The 27,353-nt window shown below is 47.2% G+C and overlaps 1 protein-coding gene across 4 annotated transcripts in view; it reads left to right on the forward strand.

Moving 5' to 3' along the window:
• Capn8 (calpain 8) overlaps positions 1–27,353 on the forward strand; it is an 87,224-nt gene that overhangs the window by 16,126 nt on the left and 43,745 nt on the right. The gene's annotated exons all lie outside the window — the stretch shown is intronic.

A 27,353-nucleotide genomic window follows, 5' to 3' on the forward strand; every position in this document is an offset into this window, starting at 1 on the left:
CTCCCCCCTGGAGGAGGTGGTGGGTGGAGGAGGGGTTACTCTCTGAGCTCCTGCCCTGAGCAGCCGAAGGCTCGGCTCTGCATCCCCCATCCCACCGAGCGGTGGGTTCCTGCGCAGAAGGAACTGGCTGAAATTCCTCTGCTGTGTGTTTTTTTTGGAGGGGGCGTGGCTAATTACTATAATATATTCCACATTCCACACTGCTTGGCCTGTACTCCGTGTCTGGCAGCTCAGCCCCCACCTGTGGCTTGCATTTTGTAAAAGCCCCCCTGGGGGCCTAAAGATGACTTCTCCATCACCGAGGAGCCATGCGTCCTGGGCTTCCCCAGCTCTGACTTCACAGGGCACGGCGTACTCTCCACCTCAGCTGTCAGTACAGCGTGCGCGGCTGTTGAAAGGCCGTGACTGCAGGAGACTGAACCCCTTGAAGACCCTACAGGCGACGCAGTGTCCTCAGGACTGGGGAGCCTGTGTGTGTTGAATCCTGCAGGAAATGATGGAGGCTGGTGCAAGTGCAGGAAGGGTGAGGCCCCAGGCTGTATTCAGGACCCTCACAGTCAAGGAGTCCTGGGGCTTTATTGGAAACCGCAGCAGTCAGCTGCATCTGGAGCTCTGGTTTGGGGATGCACACCCTTAGTCCTGTATTGGCCGACTCCTGCTTCCAAGGTCAGAGGCAGGACTTGTTAAACCAGCCTCGGCCCCCCGAAGTGAACTCTTGCCACTGCTACATGGGGGACAGGACAGAAACTTCCTTCTTCTAAAAGGCCACCAGTCTGATGCACACCAGGTCCGTTCCTGTCCCCTGCCACTTGCCGCCTTAGCTGTTCTTGGTGATTTTGGGCTCCAGAAACTGGTTGAGGGTCTTTGCAAACAGGGATAGAATCTTCTCTCCACAAAGCAACTTCTTTTCCCACAGTCACTTTGTAAAGTTACATTAGGATTTCCTGTTGCCTTAAGGCATTGTGGGATGCCACGTTTTACCTCCTCCTTGGGGCTTGAGGGAGGCTTTTCCTGATGGGAAACTTGGTTTAGTTTCTCCCTTCTGCTCCAAGAGGCCTCTTTTTTATTGATTAATTAATATTTTAACATAGGTTGTAGTATGTTTCCTCCCCCACCTCCACCCCCATTTCCCTGAGGGCCCTCCTCAGTAGGGGTATTGGTACTTACCTGGGGTAATTAGGGCCTCTGTCTCTGGGGCAGGGGAGCTGTGTCTAACAAACCTCTTGAGGCCTTCCTCAGAGGTCCTGCAGGATGGCTGTGCATTCCCAGGCCATGTGACCTAGCTGCCAGCCTCCATCCTTGCCTTAACCTTGGCCCAATCCTCTCTGACCACTGCTCCTCCACAGTCCTAGGTCCTCTGCTCCATCCCCGGTGGCATCTAAGAGCTCTTCTGTTCCCTCGTCCAGGTCTCATGAAGAGAACCTAGCCAGCTTCTGGAGGATGTGTTTCTCCATCGCCTTCAGGCTGGTGCCTAAAGGGCTACCCTGTGACATCCGACTTGAGCTTGTCGTCTCTGTTACTGATCTCTCCTGCCTTGTCTGCTCAAGTCCTATGTGCTTGTTACCTGTCCTCCTCATCCTCTGGGTCCTGGCCCTCCGTTCTCGTTGGAGTCTGGGGAACCAGAGTTGGGGGTGTCTAGAGAAGAACTCCAGGGGCTACAATTGCAGGTACTGACAGAGGCCTCCTGTGTGAAGAAAGTAGGCTGGGAGCAGGTCCCAAAGGGAGAAGTGGAGACAGCAGCCAAGAGGAGAGGCTGCCTGGCTGAGCCATTGCCCAGTCTGAGTTACCAAGTTACCACGAAGGAACAGGACGACCATTCCCCTGCCCTCCATGTGGGCTTCCCCAGTGATCCCGCGCCCCTCACCCTGTTTTCCTTGTCTTATTTCTTTGTGATAGTAGGAATTCTGCCTGGCACATGTATTCATTTCTTGCTTGTCTGTCTCACTGAAATGCACAGTGCACCACATCAAACATTCTCTTTGACACTGTTAGATCCTCAGGGCTCAGAATCCTATTTGGCACCGAGTAGATGCTCTGTAAATACTCCTGGAATGAACTCATACAGGAACTCGAGTGAGTGCGCCGGGCGCGGGGTGCTCTGGCTTCTGATGGACATCGCTTTCTCTGTGGTTGCCTTGTTCGCCAAGCTGGAGTCCTCTGCCGTGCCCCCTCAGGAGTTAGCTGCCTTCCTCTCGCCTGAAATCATCCTCCTCTTACATGCCGTACTCAAATCTTTCCCCTGCCTTTCTGTCTATGGCACTCCCCAGCACTCTCTTGCATTTTTACCTCAAAGTTCACATCACCTCATCCTATTGTTTGTGGTTAGAGAGCCGCCCTAGCCTGCGGAGTCTTCCCACACCCCGTGTCTGGCATTGTGTTTAATACCTGATGTGCTTTAAAATACATGCACCTTTAAAAGCCTCATATCCCTGCCACTGACTTGGACGCGCCCCCACGCTGTCTGGCCAGCTTTGGAAGGGGCACTTAACAGCTCTCCTTGCACAAACAACAGGTGCCACTTTATATTTCACATGCATTTCAGGTACGGCTGGAATTAATTACACAGCCTAACACTCATTTTTTTCTCCATTTTATCTTAGCACTTATTCTTTGTTACACCTGTCTTGTAGCATTTTTTTTTTAATTCCAAAGGGCATTATAATTAAACTCAGTAAGCAAACCAGAGCATTTTCCCCTGAAAACTGGCTCTGAGAAGTATTTACATAAACCTCAAATGTATTTACTTAGTAATTTCCCCCTCTCTGGTGAATCAGTTTCATTTTTATAATCTGCAAAGACATTATTCCCTTCTCCATAGCATGAAAGATCTATTTTAAGTGGGGAAGAAAGGTCAGGAAATCCCCAAACAGTTTCATGCCATAGAATCTCATGTCTTCAACAACAGAAATTTGATGAGCATTGGCCTGAAGGGCTTCCTATGCAACTCCAAGAAACTCTGAAATGATCTGAAAACATTCTCTTGGCTGTGAAGTGCTTTTTTCTTTTCTTTTTTCCTTTTCACTGGTAACATAGAAGTGAAGCAAGATGGTCTCACATTCAGAGATGACCTGCCAACCTTTCTTGTTTTGTTTTCTTTTATATTTCTGCAAGTATATTAACTGTCTAGGGTACCCTGCAGATACTAGAAGCTAAAGATCCCCAGGCCCAGAACTGGCCTTGGGCAAATGTCTTACTGTGTTATAGCCACCTTCCATGCTGAGCTGCCCCACACAGCTGTAGGTCTGCGGTCAGGGCTGATAGACCCACTCCTGGGTCACCATGGGAACCAGGAATGGAGGTGCAAGGTGACCTGTGGGGGGCCACAGGAGCGGGTTATTTAGTGTGTGTTGTTATTATATGTAGTACAGCTGGGAAGAGCTATTTTGAGGACATAAAAATTATAGTTGCCATGAGTGAGTCACACTGCCATTGCTCAGAAAACTACCAGTAAGACTTGGGGCTAATCTTTGAGACATTCTCTCCAACTCTCTTCCCAGGGTGGTCTCAATTCCCACCCCCTGCTGACATGATGTACTGGGGCCTGGAGGATTTCTGGATATGCATAAAACACAGGCCTGATGTACTCTCATCTTGCTTCTAGAACCATGATATCTTGGTACAATTCAACCACAAAATCAGCGCAGTGCCCCGGAAAGCGGTGCTGGGCTCTGGTTGCAGCAGGAAGGCTTGCTGGCAGAGGCTTGGCTCGGCGGTCAGATGCTTCTAGGGAAAGGATCTTGAGGGTTATCTGACACACTTGTCAGAACTAGGAAGGCCTTTCAGCTTCTTCCTCTGCTGTTAAAGAACAGAGGACGGATGGCCCTTCTCTCCTCCCTTGGTGGAGAGGGACTTGGGGAGAAGGTTCTCAGCTGCCAAATTATGAATAAAGCTCTTTTGCTTAGACCATGTCATGAAGAGGGACCTACAAGGAGAAGGGGAGGTAGGGCTGGGGTAAGGAGAGCAACAAGCCGAGCATGGGACAGTGACCAGATCATGCAGGGCCCAACACTGTGTGGGGGAAAAACCTGAAGCTTTATGGACTTTTCCCCTAAGGATGATGGAGAACCACAGAAGCTGTTTTTTTTAGTGTGTGTGTGTGTGTTGGTGTGTGTGTGGGAGGTTCATGCATTCCATGGTGCACAAGTAGAGGTTTGGGGACAATCTTGGGGTGTTTGTCTTCTCTTTCCACTTTTTGCTTGACACGGGGTCTCCCTTGTTTGGTGTTTTGCCACTTCGTGTGCACCGATGTAGCCTGCAAGCTTCTGGATTCTCGTGGTTCCACTTCCCATTGCTGTCGGCCTGCTGGAATTACGAACGAATGTGACACTCTCTGGCTTTTCATAGGTGTTGGAGAGTTGAAGTTGGGCCAGCAGGCTTGCCAGCAAGTGACTTTAACCACTGAGAAATCTTATCAGCCCCAGAGAAGGGTTTTAAGCAGAGATGTGTGTGGCTAGACGTGCTGTAGCTTGGAGAATGTAAACCCCAGGCAGTATGCAACTGGAATCCAAGAAGGTGTCTTTATCTAAAGGTCGCTGGCATGGCAGAGGCCATGAAAAATAAGATGGAAGCACTCATTTACTAGTCAAAATTTAAAAAAAAAATTATGTATTTTATGAGAGAGAAAGGGACAGAGGTGGAGAGAGAGTGAAAAAAAAAGAGAGAGTAAGAGAGAGAGAGAATGGTCATGCCAGGACCTCTAACCACTGCAAACAAACTCCAGATGCAGGCAACATCTTGTATATCTAGGCACTGGGAAATTGAACTGGGGTCCTTAAGCTTTGCACGGAAGTGGCTTAACTGCTAAGCCACCTCTCCAGCCCCAAATATTTTCTATATGGGTACTGGGGATTGAATTTAAGTCCTCATGCTTGCTTACCAGCTGAGCCACTTCTCAACCCAGAACAGTTCTTTTTTTTTTAAAAGAAAGATTTGACTAGTATGTTACCTTGAAAAAATGATACAAGAGATTATGAAGCATGTTCTTATATTCGCCATATATATGTAATAATTGCAGGTCTGGGCTAGCTCTTAAGATAAAGGAGGAATCCAGTGTCCATTCTGAAGGGTGTAAGGCATCACAGGATGGAGCAATGCACCTCACTTGACTGTCAGAGAAGGATCACAAAGATACTCTAAGATTCCACAGGCTTCCCCAAGACCTCTCTCCCTCCCTCAGTGCCAAATTGTTCCCTTCTCAAGTACACATCCTGCCTTGATCTGGGGCAGTTTTGATTCCTCAGTGGTAACTGCTTTAACTCATTAATGTGCTGACATCTGCAAGAAGAAGCTTCTCTGACCAAAGCTGGCAGCAGCACATAAATATTTAGAGAGCAATTTGATGGGTCATTTAGCCAAACAACACTAGTCATTTTCCCCCTAGGGTCTATGACCTGATCAGCCATAGCTTTTTTTTTTTTTTTTGGACTAGGTTTTCCGTATCAGCTCAAATCCAATCAGGGAGCAGTTGGTTATTCCATAACTGACATGCCATTATTGCACCAACAGAGTAACAACTCTGTAACTCTGTCACATTCTCCTGGCCAATGACTCTGAAGCAGATCTGCAAGGTCACTTTTATCAACATCCTGGAATCCTGCAAGTTCCATGTCACTCTCTTGGCCTGTGTGCTGCTATGACAACATACATACCACAGCGTGGGTAGCACATAAGTTTATCATCGCAGTTCTGGAGGCTGGGAGATTCAGGATCCAGATGCTATAGTTTGATGTCTCTGCCTTCGAGGTGGAGTTTGTTGCTGTGTCCTGTGGAAGGGATGAATGGTATGTCCTCACATGGGAAGGCAAAAAAGGGGGCAAGTTCTGTGACCTCTTTTTAATTTTTCTTTCTGTTTTTTTCAAGGTAGCGTCTCGCTCTAGCCCAGGCTGACCTAGAATTCATTATGTAGTCTCAGGGTGACCTCTAACTCATGACAATCCTACTTCTGCCTCCCAAGTGCTGGGATTAAAGCATGTGCCACCACACCTGACTCCTTTTTGGATATTCTATTCTATTTATTTATTTGAGAGAAAGAGAGAGAAAAGAGAAAGGGAGAGGGAAGGAATTGGCATGGCAGGGCCTCTAACCACAGCAAACAAACTCCAGATGCATGTGCCATCTTGTGCATCTGGCTTTATGTGAGTACTGGAGAATTGAACCTGGGTCCTTTGGCTTTGCAGGCAAGCACCTTAACTGCTAAGCTGTCTCTCCAGCCCTGTGATCCCTTCTTATAAGGGCAGCTAATCCTATTTTCAGGGGCTGAGCCTCAACCACTAATTACTTCCTAATATGTTGCACTTGGGGGTTAAATTTCCATGTGATGTGTGACAGGGTCACAAGTATTCAAGCCATGGAAGTCACTTCGCGAGCAGTTTGTCTTATATTTGCAGGTGTGTCTGGCATGGCTGGCCCTTAGAGTTCCTAATGGTAAGTGAGAATGGGTGTTTGACTACGCAGTTTTAAAGAATATTATTTTTATTTATTTGACAGAGGGAGAGAAAATGGGTGTGCCAGGCCCTCCAGCCACTGCAAACCAACTCCAGACGTGTGCGCCCTCTTGTGCATCTGGCTAATGCGGGTCCTGGGGAATCAAACCTGGGTCCTTTGGCTTTGCAAGCAAACGTCTTAACCACTAAGCCAGCCCTCCAGCCCTGACTATGTACTTTTATGTTATGATAAAGTTTGCATCCTCCTAATTATATCCTTGAATTTTTGAAGAAAAGTGTCCTTGAGTCTTCTAGGAGAGAGGAGTTGACAATAGGAGTGCAGGAGGGGAGAGGTGGGGTGCCAAAGCTATTTAGGAGTAAGTCTACAGCATTCAGAAAGCAACTGGAAGTGGGTAGGCTCCCAGACTTTAGTAGTAGAGGATCCAGTGGTGGCAAAGTTCGAGGAAGAAAGCCTGTGGGTGGGAGCAAGCTTGTGATTTTGCCCACTACCCAACTTGGATGACTCCCGAGAGACTCCATGATCAGTTTTGTTTTCTTACAGGTAGCAGACAAGCAATGTTTGCTGGCTCACTGGTTTGGCTCCTGGGCTTTGGGTTAATAGTGTGTTGGATGATAACATTAAATAATGAGAAGGTTGATGGCAGGTTTTCTATGGGTCAGGCATTAAACTCGACACTTTATATATCTCACCTCATTCTCATCTTCCTGACTCCAAGAGGCAGTGACTTTTATGTGACTGAGGTGTGAGTATATGCAATTTAATTATATATGAGGTAGGTCAGAGGCGAGCTCAGTGTTGATGAGGCCTGAAGAGAGGTGTGTTTGGAAGCAAATGGAAAGTGGAGGTAAGCAGAGACTGGGAAGCAGTGTGTGGGTGGAGAGAAGATCTTCCAGAAGTGATTTGCTACCTCATATGGAGGTCTAGGGCGTACATTTCAAATGTTAATGATCATGTTTGCCTCGGTGGAGTGGCCCTGGAGGTGTGGGAGAGGCAGCAAACTCATCTACTGGCTGGATACTGACTGTTTGACCCTGGCATGTCACTTGACTTCTCAGGGCCTTAGCTTTACTCCTCTGGAAAATGGGCATGAAATATATGGGTTCAATGCATGGGTGGATCCAGGTACAGGAAGGCACTGCCCTTGGGCACTGCAGCATGAGGGGTGGCAGATGTGAGTCTGGGGAGCCCTTGGAAGGTGAAGGTGTACCCTGGAACGTTTGTTCCTCACCTTCATTTCGTAGGAACTTGTCCTGTCCCAGAAACCTTTGGATTTACTTTTTTTAAAAAAGCGTGATTAATGGCATGTGGGCTGCTTTCAGATGCGCAAGTCTGCTAGCCCGAAGGATGCTTGTGGGTTCCAAGCAGGTGCAGAACAGGCACTCGGAGCTGACTCACTAGGTGGCCTGGAACAGTGTGACCTGCTTGGGGCAGAGCAGGGTGCCAGTGGGGGCCTCACATTGGCCATGTGAGTGTGAGCTCGTAGGCACGTTCTCTGTCTCTCTTTGAGAGAGGGCAAAGAGGCCCTTGGGTGCAGGCCGACACTCCTCCCCTGCCCACCACGGCTTCAGGAGACAAAGTTCCTATTCTGCCATGAATGCCGGGAGGCATTTTCCATCGAGAGCAGTTGCTTAACGGGGAGTCTGCACTCAGGTTATTTAAGGGCATCTCCAGTGAGCTCCAGAGACTGCACTCAGGTTACTTAAGGACACCTCTGGTGAGCTCCACAAGTCCCTGACTTGGCACAGAGCACATGCCTGAGGTCTACAATTGCTTTGCTCTCCCCTAGGAGCCCTGGCCAGGGGAGTAGGAAACTGAATTTACTTCAATCTGCTTTACCATTTTGTCCAGTTCAATAGTTGGAACATGAGTTTTCAGCATAACTCAAGCCCCGTGGGGGTGAGGATCCAGTCACTCATTCCTACCTCCTCCTGCCCTTGTCTCCCAATCCAAGGTGGCACTGGGCACGTCAGGAGCCACGGGCCAAGGAGTGGTTGGCTTGCTTCCCACCCTGGGGCCTTTTCCCGGCTGGCATCACACAGATTGCCTCCTGTCGTTTCTTTTTCTTTTTTTTTCTTGAGAGTACAGGAAATGGGGATAGCTTCTGGAGAGCCAGCTGGGACTCTCTGTTGCTGTGGCTCCTCACAGTTTTTAACTCCAGGCAGTATCCCCGGCCAGAGCAGGGCATCTTTGCATATTGGCTTTCAGGAAGTCCCAGAAGCCATCAGTCTTGTGTGCTCTCTTCAGCCATTTCAGGTGTCCCACTCCAGCTCTGGGGACCGGAAACCCACACCTCATCACTCTTCCTTATCTCTCCTCCCTGAGGCTGTATGGCCGGATGAGTGGAGGAGGGTTCAGTGACACTGCTTCACCATAGGAGAATAATAATCAAGGTACTCAAGGACAGATAGAGGGAGAGAGAGAATGGGCGCGCCAGGGCTTCCAGCCACTGCAAACGAACTCCAGACGCGTGCGCCCCCTTGTGCATCTGGCTAACGTGGGACCTGGGGAACTGAGCCTCGAACCGGGGTCCTTAGGCTTCACAGGCAAGCGGTTAACCGCTAAGCCATCTCTCCAGCCCTAATCAAGGTACTCAATAGCGCAACAAAAATACTATGCCTGCTGTGCCATGCACACTTGTGTGTGTGTGTGTGTGTGTGTGTGTGTCCTGTATCTTTCATGTCCTAAGATCCTCTGTACCCAACTGGAAATATACACAGGCATAAGCCGCTTAATGATGGAGGCAAGTTCTGAGACACGGACTGCCAACTTCAGGGCGTGTTTACCAACCAAATGGCACAGGCAGTCCCTCTGTGTGCTTTCGTGAGTCTACCAACAGATGTAGTAAATCCAAGATATGTCAGCCTGCTGCTGGGGGAATGTGGGATGCTTTTTGAAAAAATATATTTTTTTAATTTATTTGACAGGGAGAAAGAAGCAGGGGGAGAGAGGGAGAATGGGCATGCCAGCGCCTCCAGCCACTGTAAACGAACTCCAGATGCATGTACCCTCTTGTGCATCTGGCTTACCTGGGGTCCTGGAGAGTCCAACCGGGATCCTCTGGCTTTGCAAGCAAACGCCTTAACCGCTAAGCCATCTCTCCAGCCCCTAGGATGCTTTTTTAAAAAAGATATTATTGTATTTTTTTTATTTATTTGAAAGAGGGAGAGAGAGAGAGAGAGAGAGAGAGAGAGAGAGAGAGAAAGAGAGAGGGAGAGGGAATGGGTACTCCATGGCTTCGAGTAGCTGCAAACTCCAGATGCATTTGCTACCTTGTGCATCTGGCTTACGTGGGTCTTGGGGAATCAAACCTGGGTCCTTTGGCTTTGCAGGCAAACACCTTAACTGCTAAGCCATCTCTCCAGCCACCCCCATAACAACAAATTGTTGTTTTTTATAAGTAGGAGTAGACTCTAATTATAAAATTATACTATAGTAAATAGATATATTTGTCACATAGTCATTTGTTTTCATTATTAAGCACTGTGCACTGTTCATAACTGCACATGCTAGACTTTTCCAGAACTTGCATGCCGTAGGTTTGTTTACACCAGTGTCACCACAAACACATGAGTAATGGGTTTCAATGGCTATAGTGTTAATAGGTGACATTTTAGGGTTATGTCACATACTCAGTCTGTCGTGATGTAGTCTGAAACAATATAATTTCTCTGCTTACAAATAAGTCCTTTTTTTCCTCAGTATTAACTGCTCCTATTCCATAGTCTGTGAGGGCAGACCCACTTGACAAACGAAAGAGCCAAGGATCCTAGGAGCTCGGTGATAGCCGTGGGTCATTCAGGAAGTAAGGATTCTGGGAAGTGAACATGGGCTTCTGAGCCCCAAACCTGTGTTATGTCTACTTTCCCAGCTTTGAGGCTCCTCAGGAGTGGGGCTTACATCCCCTGCAGTCCTCTTTTCCCCATGTCCTGCAGACTTTCATGAGCAGGATACCACTGGCTGAGCCCTGGTGAGCGGTGCTCCAGAGAAAGCCCCCGTGACATGTCTCCTAGGGAGCTGGAGGCGGGTGCGGGTGAGGACCGCTCCTGGGAGAACTGCTCTTCAAACAGAGGCGTGAGCTCAGGATGCTCAGGGCTGGGACCCTGGTCGATTCATTCCCTTCCTGGTCATATGTGGTACTTGTCACCTGGCCAGCCTGCACAGACCCCGCTACCAGTGGCGATGTGGCTGAGGGACGAATTCACAGTGAAGTCCTGGGGATGCCAGAGGCCACGGCAGTGCTAGAGGTGATGTCACCGAGGCTAAGCTCGGGGCCAGGAGAAGTAAAGGGTGACCATAGGGCTCAGGTTGTGGGCATGGGTGTCCCAGTTCAGCTGGGTTCACCCACTCTCAGAAATGTCTAGCTATGTCTGCTCACAAAGGTGAGGGCTGACATCTGTATGTTTGGCAGGAACAAAGAATGATGTGTTCCTTGAAGGGCCGCCTGGAAACTGAGAGGTCCCCCTCTCAAATGCAAGTAGATCCAAGTCTGATCACTTATGTTCCAGGAGTTTTCAAAAAAATGGAGTTGAAAGCTGGGTGAGATGTGATGAACTCCTGGCAGGGTGCCCAGTTAGAGACTGGCTTTAACTGGTACAGTTTTCTTCAATCAGAAAAGGCAGACATGAGCCAAAGGTAGGGTGAAGGAGAAAGTAGTTTCTAGAAAACTCAAGGTGACACGCTAGGGCATCTCATGAACACCATTAGTGACATTTCTTAAACTGAGATAGAACCTTGGACTTATGAGAAGCCATCTTGTCCAACCTTCTTCCGGGGTAGGAAAACTGCTCAACCTCTGATTATATAGTGGATATTCTGGTTCCATTCTCAATTGTCTCTCTCTTTCTCTCTCTCTCTCTCTCTCTGTGTGTGTGTGTGTGTGTGTGTGTGTGTGTGTGAGAGAGAGAGAGAGAGAGAGAGAGAGAGAGAGAGAGACAAAGACAGAGACAGAGAGACTGAAAGACAGAGATCCCCACCCCCCAAACCAAGGAGACATTTGACAATGCCTAGACACGTTTGGATTGTCACACTGGGGGAGGCAGTTGCTGCTGCCATCTAGTAGCTACCAAGCAAGGTCACTTTTCAATGTCCATGTCACCTAGGATAGCCTTCACATCAGGATTTATCCATCCTAAACAGCGGTTGGGAAGCCCCGTTCTATCTGGTTGCATCTCAACAATAAAAGAATATCGCTAACCTCTAAGACTGGTTTTGGTCTTATACAACACTAATGTATGCCACCTTGATCATTCTCTGTTTGACATAATCAATTACAAAATGGCTAAATCACAAGACTTCTTTAATGTTAATCCAAATAGGTATTTTCAAATCGCTTCTGACAAATTCACCCTGAAGAAAACTCACCCAGTACACATTGCGTGCTGGGGTCTGGGAGGTGCATGAAGCCCACCATCTGTCCCCAGGCAGCTTCCAATCTAAGCAGAGAGGCAGGATTATCTACAAAACTCAGGGAGCCAAAAGAATATGTGTGTGTTCATGCAGTCGACATGGTGTGAATTGAATGCTGTGGGCTTGAAAAGGCATACTCACCAGCAGGAGGGCGGGAGGGAGGGAAGGAGGGAAGCAAGGAAGCTTCTGTGATTGCTTCGCTGTAAAGGGCAGACCTAAATTAGTGCTCTGTGCATAAAAACATTTCAAGTAGTCTTATGAGAAGGAACAGGCAAAAGGTGCCTCAGCTGTGATAAAATATTGAAGATAGATTTAAAAAAAAAACAAGCACTTGTTAGCGGGGTCAAAATCTGTACATTACATTCGGATGTGCAATTAGCAAACTATGCTTTGTTTTTTCTCAACAATTTTGAGTTTGCTGAGGAGCCCCAATTTCCATTGACCATGAGTGGGAGGAAGGGAGGTATTAACTAGTCAATCAGAGGTATCACGCCTCTGCCTGTTTTAGATTCTTGTCTCTTTTAGAGAAATAGTCCCCATTCCATTATTCTATGTAGGAAATATAGATCGGATGTCTGTGTCCCCTAAAATTCCCAGCACCCAATGTGATGGTGTTGGGAGATTAAGCTATGAGGAAGTGAATAAGGTCATGAATGGGATTAGAACCCTTATGAAAGAAACTCTGAGAGCACCCAACCCCTTCCAGCAAATGAGGACACAGTAAGAAATTCCTACCCATGAACCAGAAAGGTTCTAACTGATACTAAATCTGCCAGCATCTTTGTCTGAGCCCTTCAGCCTCCATAACTGTGAGATATAGATCTCTTTGTTTATAAACCTATTTGATAGTATTTCATTATACCAGCACAAATGGACTAGGATAGATAGCTGCTCACTTTAAAAAATATTTTTATTTATTTGCAAGGAGATAGATAGATTGACAGATAGATAGAACACACCAAGTCCTCTTGCCATTGTATATGAACTCCAGACATACGCATCACTTTGTGTATCTGGCTTTACATGGGTACTGGGGAATTGAACTCAGGCCACCAGGCTTTGCAAGCAAGTGTCTTTAACTTCTGAGCCACCTCTCTCGCTCCAAGCTGTTCATGTTTTTATTTTTTAAGACAAGATCTCATGTGTGCTATGCTGGCCTCAAACTCACTTTGCAGCCAAGGATGACCTTGAAATCTGATTCTACTGACCTTGAACTTCTGCTCCTCCTGTTTTCATCTCCCTATAGTCCTTGTGCTGAATTATAGGCTTGTCTCACCACACTCGGTGTATACAGAGCTGGGGTCAAACCCAGGGCTTTGTGTGTTAGGCAAACTCTCTACCACCTGAGCTATAGCCTTAGTCCCATGTTCATTTCTTTTTATTTTTCTGGAAGTGCACGTGTATGTGTGTGCATGTGCATGTGTGTGTGTGATGTGTACAGAGGTATATATGCACATGGGTGTGCACACTTATGGAGGCCAGAGGACAACCTTGGGTATCATTTTTCATTAGCACTATCTACCAACTTTTTTTCTTGTTTTTTAGAGAGAGAAAGTGTGTGTGTGTGTGTGTGTGTGTGTGTGTGAGAGAGAGAGAGAGAGAGAGAGAGAGAGAGAGAGAGAGAGAGAGAATTGGCACTCCAGGGCCTCAGTCACTACAATCAAACTCCAGACATTTGTGCCACCTAGTGGGCATGTGCAACCTTGTGTTGCCTCACCTTTGTGCACCTGGGTTGCGTGGGATCTGGAGAGAGATTGAACAAGGGTCCTTAGGCCTCAACTGCTAAGCCATGTCTCCAGCTCTCCTTCATCTTTTGAGACACAAGCTCTCATTGGCCTGGAACTCACCAATAGACTAGATTGGCTGACCAGTGAACCATCAGGATCAGTCTGTTTTTGCCTCCCCGATGCTGTTATTGCAAGCATGCATCACTATGCCCAGAATTTTTACTTGGGTTCTGGGGAGTGATGTTCCTGACTGATCTACTGCCCCATTCTCACTAAAAATTTCATATATTTGTGTGTATGTGTGTGTGTGTGTGTGTGTGTGTGAGAGAGAGAGAGAGAGAGAGAGAGAGAGAGAGAGAGAGAGAGAGAGAGGGAGGGAGGGAGGGAGGGAGGGAGGGAGGGAGGGAGAGAATGTTCGCACAAGAGCCTTTTTGCCACTGAAAATGAACCCCAAATGCATGCACCATTTTGTGCATCTGGCTTGATGGCGCTGGAAGATTGAACCTGGAACTGCAGGCTTTGGAAGAAAGTATCTGTAACCACAGAGCCATCTTCCCAGCCCTTATTCTCACTTCTTTTTTTGTTAGATAGATAGATAGATAGATAGATAGATAGATAGATAGATAGATAGATAGATAGATAGATAGATAGGGAATTGGGGCCCAAGTGCCTCAGCCACTGAAATTGAAGTCCAGACACTTGCACCACCTAGTGGGCGTGTGCACCCTTGCCTCACCTTTGTGCATTTGGCTTATGCGATATCTGGAGAGTCAAACGGATTGTACTTCCCCAACCTGATGGATGGATATAAGGAAGCCAAGGTTGTCTTGGAAATGGAGAGAGCCCCGCTGGTCTTTGGACAGTCTGGCACAGTGCTCTGGGTCTTTGCTGACCTCCTGTCCTGTCGATGCGACTAGTGAATTGTGTGGTCTTCTTTCCGTGTTCACTGGGGTCCAGCAGACCTGACTCAGCCCCACGTGAGAGCTCATGAATGGTGATGACGTGAAGCATCACGTCCTTCCAGTGTCCGGCCCGTGAGCTCCACCCCATGGCCTCCGCAGTAGGACTGACTTGCTGTTTTCCTCCTGGCCCCCAGCGCAGCCGTCCTGACCTAATCGCACTGTCTCTGGGCCTCAGCACTCCACGTTACCATTAGAACTATTTCATTTATTTATTCAAGGGAGAGAGAGAAAGAGACAGAGGGAGAGAATGGGCATGCCAGAGCCTCCAGTTGCATTTGAAATCTTGTACATCTGGCTTTATGTGGGCACTGGGGCATTGACACCTGGTCCTTTGGCTTTGCAGGCGAGCTCCTTAGTCTCTAAGACTTCTCTCCAGGCCCACGCTGCCATTTTCACTCTGCCCCCAGCTTTCTGAGTTGAATCTGGGTGCAAGGAAGATCTGCAGGGGCTCCTTCTCCAAAACACCTGCTTTCTTTCTTTCTTTTTTTTTCTAGGTTTTTCAAGGTAGGGTCTCACTCTAGCTCAGGCTGACCTGGAATTAACTATGTAGTGTCAGGGTGGCCTCAAACTCACGGCGATCCGATCCTCCTACCTCTGCCTCTCGAGTGCTGGGATTAAAGGCATGCACCACCACACCCGGCTTTCCTTTTTTAACTTGTTTTTTATTGGCAACTTCCATAATTATAGACAATAATTCCTTCCCCTTCTCCACTCTCCCCTTCAGAAGTCTACTTTCCATCATATCCCTGCTTCAATCCATTAGTCTCTCTTTTATTTTATTTTTTTTAGTTTTTTATCTTTTTATTTATTGATGAGAGAGAGAAAGAGAGAGAGAGAGAGAGAGGGAGGGAGAGAGGGAGAGGGAGAGAGAATGGGCATGCTAGGGCTTCCAGCCACTGCAAACGAACTCCAGACACATGGGCCCCCTTGTGCGTCTGGCTTACCTGGGTCCTTTGGCTTTGCAGGCAAGTGCCTTAACCGCCAAGCCATCCCTCTAGTCCTCATTTTTATTTATTCATTTTTTAAAAGATTTTACTTTTATTTATTTATTAATTACAGACACAGAGAGAAACAAAGAGAGAGAATGAGAATGGGCATACCAGGGCCTCTAGCCACTGCAAATGAACTCCAGACGCATGCGCCCCCTTGTGCATCTGGTTAATGTGGGACCTGGAGAATTGAACCAGGGTCCTTAGGCTTTGCAGGCATGTACCTTAACCACTAAGCCATCTCCCCAGCCCCTTTCTTTTATTTTGGATGTCATCGTCTTTTCCTCCTATTATGAGGGTCTTGTGAAGGTAGCGCTAGGCCCTGTGAGGTCACGGATATCGAGGCAAATTTCTGTCTGAATGATTGTACTGTAAGCAGCCCTACCCTTCCTTTGGCTCTTGCATTCTTTCCATCACCTTTTCTGCAATGTACCCTGAGCATTGGAGGGTGATAGAGATGTTTCAGTGCTGAGCACTCCTCTGTCACTTCTTCTCAGCACTATGATGTCTTTGGGGCCATCCCAGTGGTCACCGCCACGTGAAAAGAGAAGCTTCTGTAACCAAAAGTGAGGGTAGCACTCCTCTGTGGGTGTGAACGTTCGGTGAAGTGCAAAGCACCTGGTTTCTTGATATCATTTCCACTCCAATCACTGCTCATCTTCAAGGTGAGTGAAGGACTGCAGTTCCAACATTTCTATTTCCTTCTTTACCTCTACCTGTGGCCTAGATTCATCTCTGATCCCCTGGTATTGGGAAACGCCTTTAAGCATGAGTTCTTGCTACCTTCAGCTTATGGTAACACTAGAAGTTCAGACATTCAGACTTATTTATTTGTTCATTTATGTGTTTGCTTCTTTTTAAATTTTTATTTATTTGTTTATTTGAGAGAGAGATCGAGAGAGAGAGAAGGAGGGAGGGAATGAGTAGGCATGTCAGGACCTCCAGCCACTGCAAACAAAACTCCAGATGCACGTGTCACCTTGTGTATATGGCTTATGTGGGTCTTGGGGAATTGAACCTGGGTCCTTTGGCTTTGCAGGTAAGTGCCTTAACTGCTAAGCCATCTCTCCATCCCCTGTTTGCTTATTGTTTTGAGTCAAGTTCTCTGAGGTACTATACATTTATATCCCCCAATACACTCAACTGTTTTATTAAGCTTTCAACTTGTATTTCCAGACACCTGGCTAGAGCAGGTGTCACTGTGGGCAGATCCAAGGGTCTAGACCTAACCTCAGGTGTGTATGGGGGGCGGGGAGCTGAGCAGAATTCCAGCTAAGGCATGAAGAGTGAGCTCTGCATGGCTCCCTGTGGTTTTGATGTTGGTTTGGTGCTTGCTTTTGGAAGTGCTGGGGGTGTTTTTTGTCTTGCTGTGTGGATTTGGTAAAGGACAGCAGCTTCTTCCACCATTATGGGACTTCCCCTGGATCCATAATCCTGAAATAAATGTCATTCTTCCCATAAACTGTGTCTGATTTGGAGGTTCATCTGAGCAGCGCAGAGCTGACTACGACAGTCTCGCTATGTTGTCCAAGCAGGTCTCAAGCAAGGCTTCTTCCTCAGCTGTGGTGTGTGGGTTCAACTTTACTGCCCTTAGCTTTCAATTTAATGTGTAAAAGAAATTTTTTAAAACCTATTTTTATTGGGATGGGGAAGTGGCTCAGTGGTTAAGGTGCGTGCTTGCAATGCTTAATGACCCGGGTTCAATTCCCTAGTGTAAAGCCAGATGCACACAGTGGGCCATGCATCTGGAGTTTGCTGTGGCTATAGGCTGTGGCACATCCATTCTCTCTCTCTCCCTGCAAAATAAATAAATAAATAAATAGAGTATTAAAAATACTTTTATTTATTTGCAAGCAGAGAGAGATAGAGAGACTAGAGACAGACAGAGAATGGGCATGCCAGGGCTTCCAGCCCCTTCAAACAAACTCTAGATACATGAACCACTTTGTGCATCTGGCTTAACATGGGTACTGGGGAATGAAACCCAGGTCATTAGGCTTTGCAGGCAAGTGCCTTAACTGCTGAGTCATCTCTTCAGCCCCTAAAGGGACGTTTTGAATTAACAGATTTGTTGTTATTGTTTTAAAAGAAAGCCTGACTCCAGACTATGGTGTTGGATTTCAATGTGGTTGACAGGTTAGAGCCATGGTTTCTGGGCTCTGGTGTGGTATGTATATGTATGCTTGCTATTATTGAAAGTCCTGAAGCTCTGATATGATATCTGAGGAGCTGGAGGTCATCAGTATTTGAGTGGAGTCAAATCACACATTGTGGGCTGGAGGGATGGCTTAGCAATTAAGACATTTGCCTGCAAAGCCTAAGGACCTAGACTTGATTCCCCAGAACCCATGTAAGCCAGATGCACAAGGTGACGCACACATCTGGAGTTCATTTGCAGTGGCTGGAGGCCTTGGTGTGCCCATTCTCTCCCTCTGCCTCTTTCTTTCTATCTCTCTTAAATAAATAAATAAATAAATAAATAAATAAATAAATAAATAAATAACAAATCATTACTATTAAGCCCATTATCTCGATAAACAGAATAAGCAGTTGGAAGAACAACAATCCAGTAGCTCTTTGAATTGACCATGAGGTCAACATCCAGGAGACCCTACTTTGATTCTCTTGCTCACCTAGAATTGCAGATCAGCCTGGGCTGGAGTAAGACTCTACCTTGGAAAAGTAAAATAAAAAATAAATCCCACTCTAGGGTATTTCTTAGAAAAGGCAAGAGAAAAAGAGATTTCTAGAACCCTTTTAGGTTGACTACAGGCAAGAGATACAATCCCCTCAGTGGGAAAACAAGGCAAGATATAGTATGAATCCTGTCTTTGTCATTTACTTGCTGGCTGTGTTTCAGGAAAGAGATACCACCTCCCTGAGCCTCGTCCATCATGTGTATACTGGGAGTAATAATAATAATATCTATTGCAATGGGGATTATGCAATCAAATGGGATCTGTAACAGCCAGGACACAGTACCTGCTCATCAAATTACAGTCCATTCAATTCCAGCTCCTATGGGGAAAAAGGCTGAGAAGGAGCAACTACCAGGGCAGGAGGCAAAACTATCCCCGTGTGGCATTCCAGGAACCATGGGGAAAGTGCACAAAGCAGAATCGATCATTAGCAGGGCAGCCATTGCTCAGAGATGTAAGAAACTGAGGGTTGAAACCTGACTATGGTTTTTAGCATTGTGGAGGTCCTGGTGGCTAGAGCAGAGACACTATCTGTATTCTGTATCTCCAAGAGCTCCTCGTGTGTCTGGCCCCTTCTCAGGGATAGGTGACTCCTTCCAGCCTAGGGGCAATGAGTGATGAGGTTTACTCCTAGGCCAAAGATTTAGGAGCCAGCACACACTCGTTGAACTCTCCTGCCCACTGCTGCTGTGACCTAGGGGCACACCTGTAACTCCAGTGCACAGGAGGCTGAGGCAGAGGGACCATGAGTTCAAAACAATGTGGTCTCCACTGAGTTCCAGGCCAGTGTGGCCTCCAGAGTGAGACCTTGTCTCCAAAGAAAGGAGGGGGGATGGGAAGGTGAAGGAAGAATGAAAAAGCAAACAGAAGAAATAAATGTTTAATTGCCACACTACTAAAAATAACTTAATGTCACCATCTTCCCTACGGTGGACTAATGATGATGCTACTTTGGGGTTACGTGTGTGTGTGTGTATGTGTGTGTGTGTGTGTGTGTGTGTGTGTGTGTGTGTGTGTGTGTCCGTGTCTGGGTGTTTGGATTATGTTTGGATGCAAACCTGCCATAGTGCTCATGTGAAGGTCAGAGAATAACCTCAGAACATTACTCCTCTCTTTCCACCTGTTTTTTTTTTTTTTCTGTTTGTTTGTTTTGGCTTTTCAAGGTACGGTCTCACTGTAGCCCAGGCTGACCTGGAATTCACTATATAGTCTCAGGGTGGCCTTGAACTCACAGAGATCCTCCTACCTCTGACTCCTTTTTTGTTTTTTGGTTTTTCGAGGTAGGGTCTCACTGTAGCCCAGGCTGACCTGGAACTCACTATATAGTCTCAGGGTGGCCTCGAACTCATGGTGATCCTCCTACCTCTGCCTCCCGAGTGCTGGGATTAGAGGCGTGCGCCACCACGCCCGGCTACCTCTGCCTCTTGAGCGCTGGGATTAAAGGTGTGCGTCACCACGCTGGGCTCCCCCTTGTTTCTGAGACAGGGTCTCTCTTGCTGTCTTTTTGCTGCTGGAAAGGCCAATCTAGCTGGCCTGTGAGCGTCTGCGTTCTCCTGGCTCTGCCTCCCATTGCTGTGGGTGCCCTGGAGTTACACACATGTGCACCGCTTTGTATCTGGCTCCGTGGAAGTCCCAGGAATCAGACTGCGTCAGCTAGCTTGCAAAGCCAGCCCTGTGAACTGCTGAGCTATCTCCCTGGCCTTGGTTGTGTAATTTTTGCTGTTGTTGTTGAGTGTTTGGTTTTTTTTTTTTTTGAGGTAGAGTCTCACTCTAGTCCAGGCTGACCTGGAATTATTCACTATGTAGTCTCAGGACGGCCTTGAACTCATGGCAATCCTCTTAGCTGTACCTCCCAATTGCTGGGATTAAAGGTATGTGCCACCACACCCAGCTTTAGATTTATTTGTTTTTTTAATACTTTATTTATTTGCAAGGAGAGAGGAGAGAGAATGGGTGCACCAGGACCTCTAGCTACTGCAAACAAACACCAGATGTACGCACCACCTTGTGCATCTGGCTTTACTTGGGTCCTGGGGAATCAAACCAGGGTCATTAGGCATTGCAGGCAAGCACCTTAACTGCTGAGTCATCTCTCTAGCCCGTTGAGTGGGATTTCTTATTCCTAGTCAACTGCTTTGGGAAGCATAAAGCTGTCAATGACTAGTCGCCCTCTCTGTTGACCCTCTGTCTTCATTAGGTCCCTTCTGACCAGCGTCACACCTGGATGGGCAGCACGTTTTGACTGTTGAAACCTTTGTCTTGAAAGGCACAGTTCTTCTTGGCCGATGCCGAGAGCAGGGTGCTTAGTGCCCGGGCTTGCCCTGGTAACTGCATCCCTGCTCCCTGCCCCTGTGATGCCAAGGAGGCTTCGTCCTTCCTGAATGCATCTGGCACCTACGACTTCACCAGAGCCCTCGCTCAAGTTTGCTACTGGGGTACCAGGCTGCAGGGGACCGCTTTCCCCAGGGCACCCCCTGGCCAGTCTGTTTCTGTGCAGCGCTCCTGCCTGCCGTGCATGGAGCTCCTCCTGGCTCCTTCTCCACAGTGGATGGGAAGAAGACAATCTCTTCTGCTCAGTCTTACCTGTTAATTCTATTCAACGGGACTAGGAGACTCCCAGACTCCCCAGCGCCAGTTACCCAGTTCCCCTTTCATTTCCTCCTCCCTTTGCAATGCTGTTTCTCTCCCTCCCTCTTTTTCTCTATATGAACTCAGAATCATTCTTTCCAGTCACTATGGTCTGAGACTCTTGTACTGTACAGATGTTGGGAGACATGGCGGGACCCCTCAGCTGATGAGGTCATTGTCATCAACACTCCGAACAGTGAGGAAGCAGAAAGAGATGAATGCTGGTGCTCAGCTTTCTTACTTTCTCTTTCTTTTTTTCTTTTGTTTTTTTAAGGCAGGGTTTCACTCTAGCTCAGGCTGACCTGGAATTCACTATGTAGTCTCAGGGTGGCCTCGAACTCATGGCGATCCTCCTACCTCTGCCTCCCGAGTGCTGGGATTAAAGGCGTGCGCCACCAGGCCTGGATCTTTCTTTTTTCTTTTTCTTTCTTTAAAAAAAAAATATTTATTTGAGAGAGAGAGATAGAAGAGAAAGAGAGAGAGAGAGAGAGAGGGAGGGAGGGAGGGAGGAGAATGGGCACTCCAGGGCCTCCAGCCACTGCAAAGAAAATTCCAGATGCATGTGCCACCATGGGTGTCTGGCTTACACGAGTACTGGGCAGTCAAACCTGGGTCTTTAGTCTTCGCAGGCAAGTGTCTTAACTGGCAAGCCATCTCTCCAGCCCTCCTCCTCCTCTTTCCTCCTCTTCTTCTTCTTTTCATTTTGGTACCTCATGGAATGGTGCTGTCCACAGTCAGGGAGGGTTTTCCAAGTTCAATTCAGCTAATTAAAATGATCACTCACAGGCACGCCCAGAGGCAGCTGACAGTCAGTGTAGACCATCACACATACTAATCACTTTGTGACCATTCTATCAGGAGAATGTTGACTGCCAGCAGCATTGGGCTGAACTATAGTTGTTTACATAAATGCGTGCGTGCGTGCGTGCGTGCGTGTGTGTGTGTGTGTGTGTGTGTGTGTGTGTGCGTGTGTGTATGGGGGTGATGCATTTTTTGTAACAAGTTGCCTGGAGGTAAGTGGCCCTGGGCTGGTGTGGCTATTAGTCACATTCTTGGAAAGCCAGGCTCCACACTGTGCATTTGCTCTACCCTTCCCAAATGTGTCTTTCATCCTGGACTTGTAGCCTTGGGGCTGTGAGATGGCTGTGTCTCCAGGCGTTATGCGAACAGCCTCACTGTGAGGAAAGGGGAAGGACAAGGGGCAGAAAGACTGGCAGCAAGTCACCCCACTTCAGGATAGCAGACGCTTTCCTCAAGTCTCCGCTTGAAGCTTAAGTTCATGAGTGATAATTCTTTCTTTCTTTCTTTCTTTCTTTCTTTCTTTCTTTCTTTCTTTCTTTCTTTCTTTCTTTCTTTCTTTCTTTCTTTTGCAATGACAGGGTTTTTCTTTTATTAGTTGAAATACAAAGAAGGCATAGGGAGTCCCAGGAAAATAACACTATGTATCAGAAAATTCAATGTGTCCCACCATCAGGATTTCCATCACACATTTAGTTTCTTCTGTACAATTTTTATAAATTTTTTCTTTTTAAAAATCATCGAATTTTCAATTAAATTCAGCACTACATGCCCTTGAAGAAAAATGAGGTTACCTGCTTTATTTGGATACCAAGTTTCCTTCCATGAGTGATAATTCTAACCCCTGCTGAGCCCTAGCTAGGTGGTGACTGCAGGAGAGACATTTGCTCACTGAGATATTTCTTAATTTTCTTGTCTAACTTATTTGCCAGCAAACTTTGATCCAAAAGCTTCTTAACTGCTTTTGAAAAATGAAAACTGTGTTCACAGATCAAGGATGTGTCCTTGTTGAGACCAGCCCAAATAAGATGCCACAGTCTTTATTTATTTATTTTTTAATTTTTTTTGTTATTTTTGTTTATTTATTTGAGAGAGACAGGGAGGGACAGAAAGATGCAGATAGAGAGAGGGAGAGAGAATGGGCATGCCAGGGCCTCCAGCCACTGCAAACGAACTCCAGACGCATGTGTCCCCTTGTGCATCTGGCTAACGTGGGTCCTGGGGAGTCGAGCCTCTAACTGGGGTCCTTAGGCTTCACAGGCAAGCGCTTAACTGCTAAGCCATCTCTCCAGCCCCATGCCACAGTCTTTAATTCAGACCCCTCAAACAAGTTTCTAAAGAAAGTAAATGTCTGTTGTTCTAGTAAGATGCTCTGAAGAGGGATGCATTCAGGTGCATGTGTTCCTTAGGAAAAGCATCCTTGGGGCTGGAGAGTTGGCTTCATGGTTAAGGCACTTGCCTGCAAAGCCTGAGGACCCACGTTCAATTCCCCAGGACCCATGTTAGCCAGATGTACAAGGTGGCACATGTGTCTGGAGTTCGTTTGCAGTAGCTGGAAGCCCTGGCATGCCCATTCTCTCTCTGGCTGCCTCTTTCTTTTTCTCTCAAGTAAATAATAAAGTAAGTAAAGACATAAATAAAATAAAAAAGAAAAGGATCTTGAAGGGAGGGGAGATTGCTTAGTGATTTGAGCACTTGCTGTCCAAGCATTGTGAGCTGAGCGTGGACCCCCATCACCCACTTGGAGCTGGGCGCGGTTGAAGCATCTCTCCCATACCCCTCCCGCAGAGAGACAGGAGGTGGAGGCCGAAGGCTGTGGGTCAGCCTGCCTGGGTGCACAGCAGCGAGTGAGGCCCCAAGCACAGCGAACATGGAAGACGGGGCACCCGAGGTTGTGCTGTGGCATGCATACACTCACATGCATACATATCATGTACGCATGTCTCACCCACATGTACACACAAAGATTAAAAAAAAATAGCCTCCTTGTTGCAAGGGTCCCTTCACACTCTATGTAGTAATGGGTGGGGGTACAAATGTCTGCACCATGGTGTCTCCTAGTGATCTGTGCTTCTTTCTGGCAGCAGCTATTTCCCCTGGCTGGGCAGCCCTGGTAGATGTCAGCGACTGTGGGACATTTGCTGCTACGCATCATCACTGTGGCTAGAAAATGCTCAGGGTGGAGGTGAGAAGGACAGGAACTCAGGGCTCCACTTGGAACGGGGGCTGTGCAGCCTCGTCTCTGATCTCCTTGAGAAGCCACTTGTTTCAGAGATGCTACAGAGACGTCAAGCTGTCCCCACCCTGGGGACTGTGCTTGTCTCTCCGGCTGTCACCCTCTGTCAAAGAGCTTTGGACAGCAAAATGCTTTGGTGCTGGTGTAGGTGATATCGGTCAAGTTTGGTGCACCGTCCTGGGGAAGCCCACTGCATCCCAGACCTGGGGGGCTCAGGCACAAGTGCGTGCAAAGTGATGTTGGAACATCGCAGAACAAAACGCACTTCATGAATCCACTGTATCATTTGCTTGCTTATTTTCATCAGACATTCACTGTGCCCCCACTATTTGCCAGCTGCTTCTGGGGATGCTCCTGTATCAGGAATAAGCAGGAGTAGATCAGAGGAGAATGGGGACAAGAGAGACGAAGCATGTGGCCTTGGCAGGGACTGGGAACCCTGAGGAGGAGGGCTTGAGGCTGGGAAGCAGGTCAGAGGAGGGTCACAGACATAACACCATACAGACCATGTGAGGGGGGCTGGAGCCCAGCCTGTGTGCCGACAATCACCTCAGGCAGTTCATGGAAAGTATCTAAGAGAAGGATAAAGAAGGTCTTTAACCCACTAAGAACAAAAGGTACTTCTGATTGGGGCGTGGGAGGCCCTGGGGCAGGCTTCATGGAGAAGGGGAGCATTCATTTAGCTAAGCACAGGAAGTATCTCACCGAGAGGGCAGGAATGAGAAAAGGCCTGGCAGTAAAAATGACCAGGGCTTATGTTGGGAGTATCCAAGTTTGACTGGAGCTTAGGTTCATACTGGAGGTTTACTGGGAGGAAGTCCAGGCAGGCTGGAGGGAGTCATGTCGAAAGGGTTTTAGTTTGTTCCTAAGCAGGGCAGTGGCAGGATTTTGAACAAAGGGATAATGTGATCATACATGTTTAGGACAGTTTTTGAAGGAAAAAGTGGCTGACAGGATTTGGGTGGGGGAAGGGAGGTGCAATTGTTTTCTGCTCTTGGGAAATTTTAAAACAAATTTTTTTCTTAGGAAATTTCATAAATATATGCATATATAAAATTTGTAGTATTTCAAAATACTATATATGTGAAATAGTCCCCCATTACCCTCTGCAACTTGGCTGAATTGGGAAGTTGCTTTTTAAATTATATGTATATATATATATATATGTATATATATATATACATATATATATATGTATATATATATATGTATATATGATTAATTTTTTTGTTCATTTTTATTTATTTATTAGAGAGTGACAGAGACAGAAAGAGGCAGATAGAGAGAGAGAGAGAGAGGGAGAGAGAGAGAGAGAGAGAGAGAGAGAGAGAATGGGGTGCCAGGGCTTCCAGCCATTTCAAACAAACTCCAGACGTGTGGGCCCCTTGTGCATTTGGCTAACGTGGGTCCTGGAGAATCAAGCCTTGAACCGGGGCCCTTAGGCTTCACAGGCAAGTGTTTAACTGCTAAGCCATCTCTCCAGCCGTAAATGAGATTTTTAAATGAGACCAGCCTTCTGTGCTAAGAAGCAATGTCACCCATGCTTGCCAGTAATACCAACTCCATCTCTAGCCTCACCTTTAACCCACCTTGAAACCCTGATGTCACCTGAAGGTTTGTGTTTGTTGATGAGGTAAAGGCTGGAAAAGAGGAAGGTGGAGAGTAGATTGCTTTAGGATCAGAAAAAAATATTTGAGGGCTGGAGAGATGGCTTAGTGGTTAAGGCACTTGCCCGCGAAGCCTAAGGACCCATATTCAACTCTCCAGATCCTATGTAAGCCAGATGCACAAAGGTGAGGCAAGCGCAAGGTCACACGTGCTCACTAGGGGGCGCAAGCATCTGGAGTTTGATTTCAGTGGCTGAGGCCCTTGTGTGCCAATTCCTTCTCTCTCTCCATCTCTCTCTAAAATAAAACAAAGAAAAAATATTCTTTGGAAAGTAAATGAGAGAGAGGGAGGGCAAGAGAGAGGGGGAGAGAGAGTGATGGAGGAAGGAATTAGTGCGTTGGGATGAAGCCTTGGTCTTCAAGATAAGGACGACTTTGTGGTGGAGGTGTGGAGGGTCCTGGCAGATCTGCAGAGGTGGTCTTGCGTCACAGTTCACTAACTTTTTGCCCAAGCAACCTGAGTCTGTGACTATCACGGTGTGTTCATACCTGGAATATGGAAGCAACTTTGGTCCTAAGGTTAAGACTAAACACAGATAAGGAACTCAGAGGGCCTCTGAAATGCTGAAGGTGTCTATCTGAAGGCACATTGGAAAGGTACTTTATACATGGAACAATGAAGACTGGGGTGCCCTGGGGGGCTTGGGGGCAATGAACCAAATCATGATAGAGATAAGGACTTCGTTACTGAACCCTGGACTCCTAGTATCTGAGTGATGATGGGAAGAGGTAGGATTGATTGTGAACCATTCTTGCACGTGACGTGGGGCACACTTAAGGACACAGGGACCTCTGAGGCTGGAGTGCTCTGAGCATATCCACGGGTATGAGCAAAGTGGCATCACTTCCAGAATGGTGGCCCTCACCCGCAGGAGGTTAAAGTAAGCAAGTAATGTCTGGTACCCATGTCTCATTGTTTGAAGTTGTCATTAAGGGACACCGATGCCATCCTAGGAAGTGGCACTTGGCGACATTGGTCTGGGACGTCTGACTCACAGGAGAAGAGCGTTTTCTGTTTGCTTCTCAATTGACTTGAATATTCAAAGTGAACACAGACCAGGTCCCAAGCCTCAGGATTTTTAACCTCGCCTGACTTTTATCTCTTCTGTTTCAAATTACAATGCTTTATTGCTAATCAGTACTTCAAGGATATTTATTCAAAGCAATGAAGCTTCAAGGCTCTCATGGTGAATTCTGACGCATACAGGGGCCTCATTCTACACAGGTCACACACAGTCAAATGTCCGTTATCCAAGGCCACAGGGGTAAGGAACATGCACACACATGCACACATGCTCTCTCCTCACTCACATGCATACAGTATGGGAAGCCTCTAGAGCTTCAGAGTTTCTCCCAACCAAACTTACCAGAGTTGCCAACAAAGGAAAACAGGGCTCATTTTTATTTCTTTTTCTCTTTCTCCCTCTTTCCCACTCCACGGGTTGGATGTGAGGAACTGCGTGGCATGGTTGGTGGGCAAGGGGGTGCAGAGTAGAGCATTTCTACTTTTTAGTAAAGCCCTCTCTGGGGGCCCCAGGATCTGACTGCTCTGTGCATTTCAGACACAGGCGCAGGGACTCTGACATTCTGACTTAGGAAATAGTGGAGTGGCAATACTGTGATTGACTCTGTGTGTTGTCCTGTCCCCAAAACTCACATGTGCCCCTGTGGGTTCAATTCTCCAATACTCAAATAAATCCAGATACACAACGCCGTGTATGCATCTGGAGTTTCTTTGCAGTGGCAAGAGGCCCTGGGGCAGTCATTTCCCCCATCTCTCACTGCTTGCAAATAAAC

This window comes from Jaculus jaculus, chromosome 1 (genome assembly GCF_020740685.1).
Source record: "Jaculus jaculus isolate mJacJac1 chromosome 1, mJacJac1.mat.Y.cur, whole genome shotgun sequence".
Lineage (NCBI taxonomy): Eukaryota > Metazoa > Chordata > Mammalia > Rodentia > Dipodidae > Jaculus > Jaculus jaculus.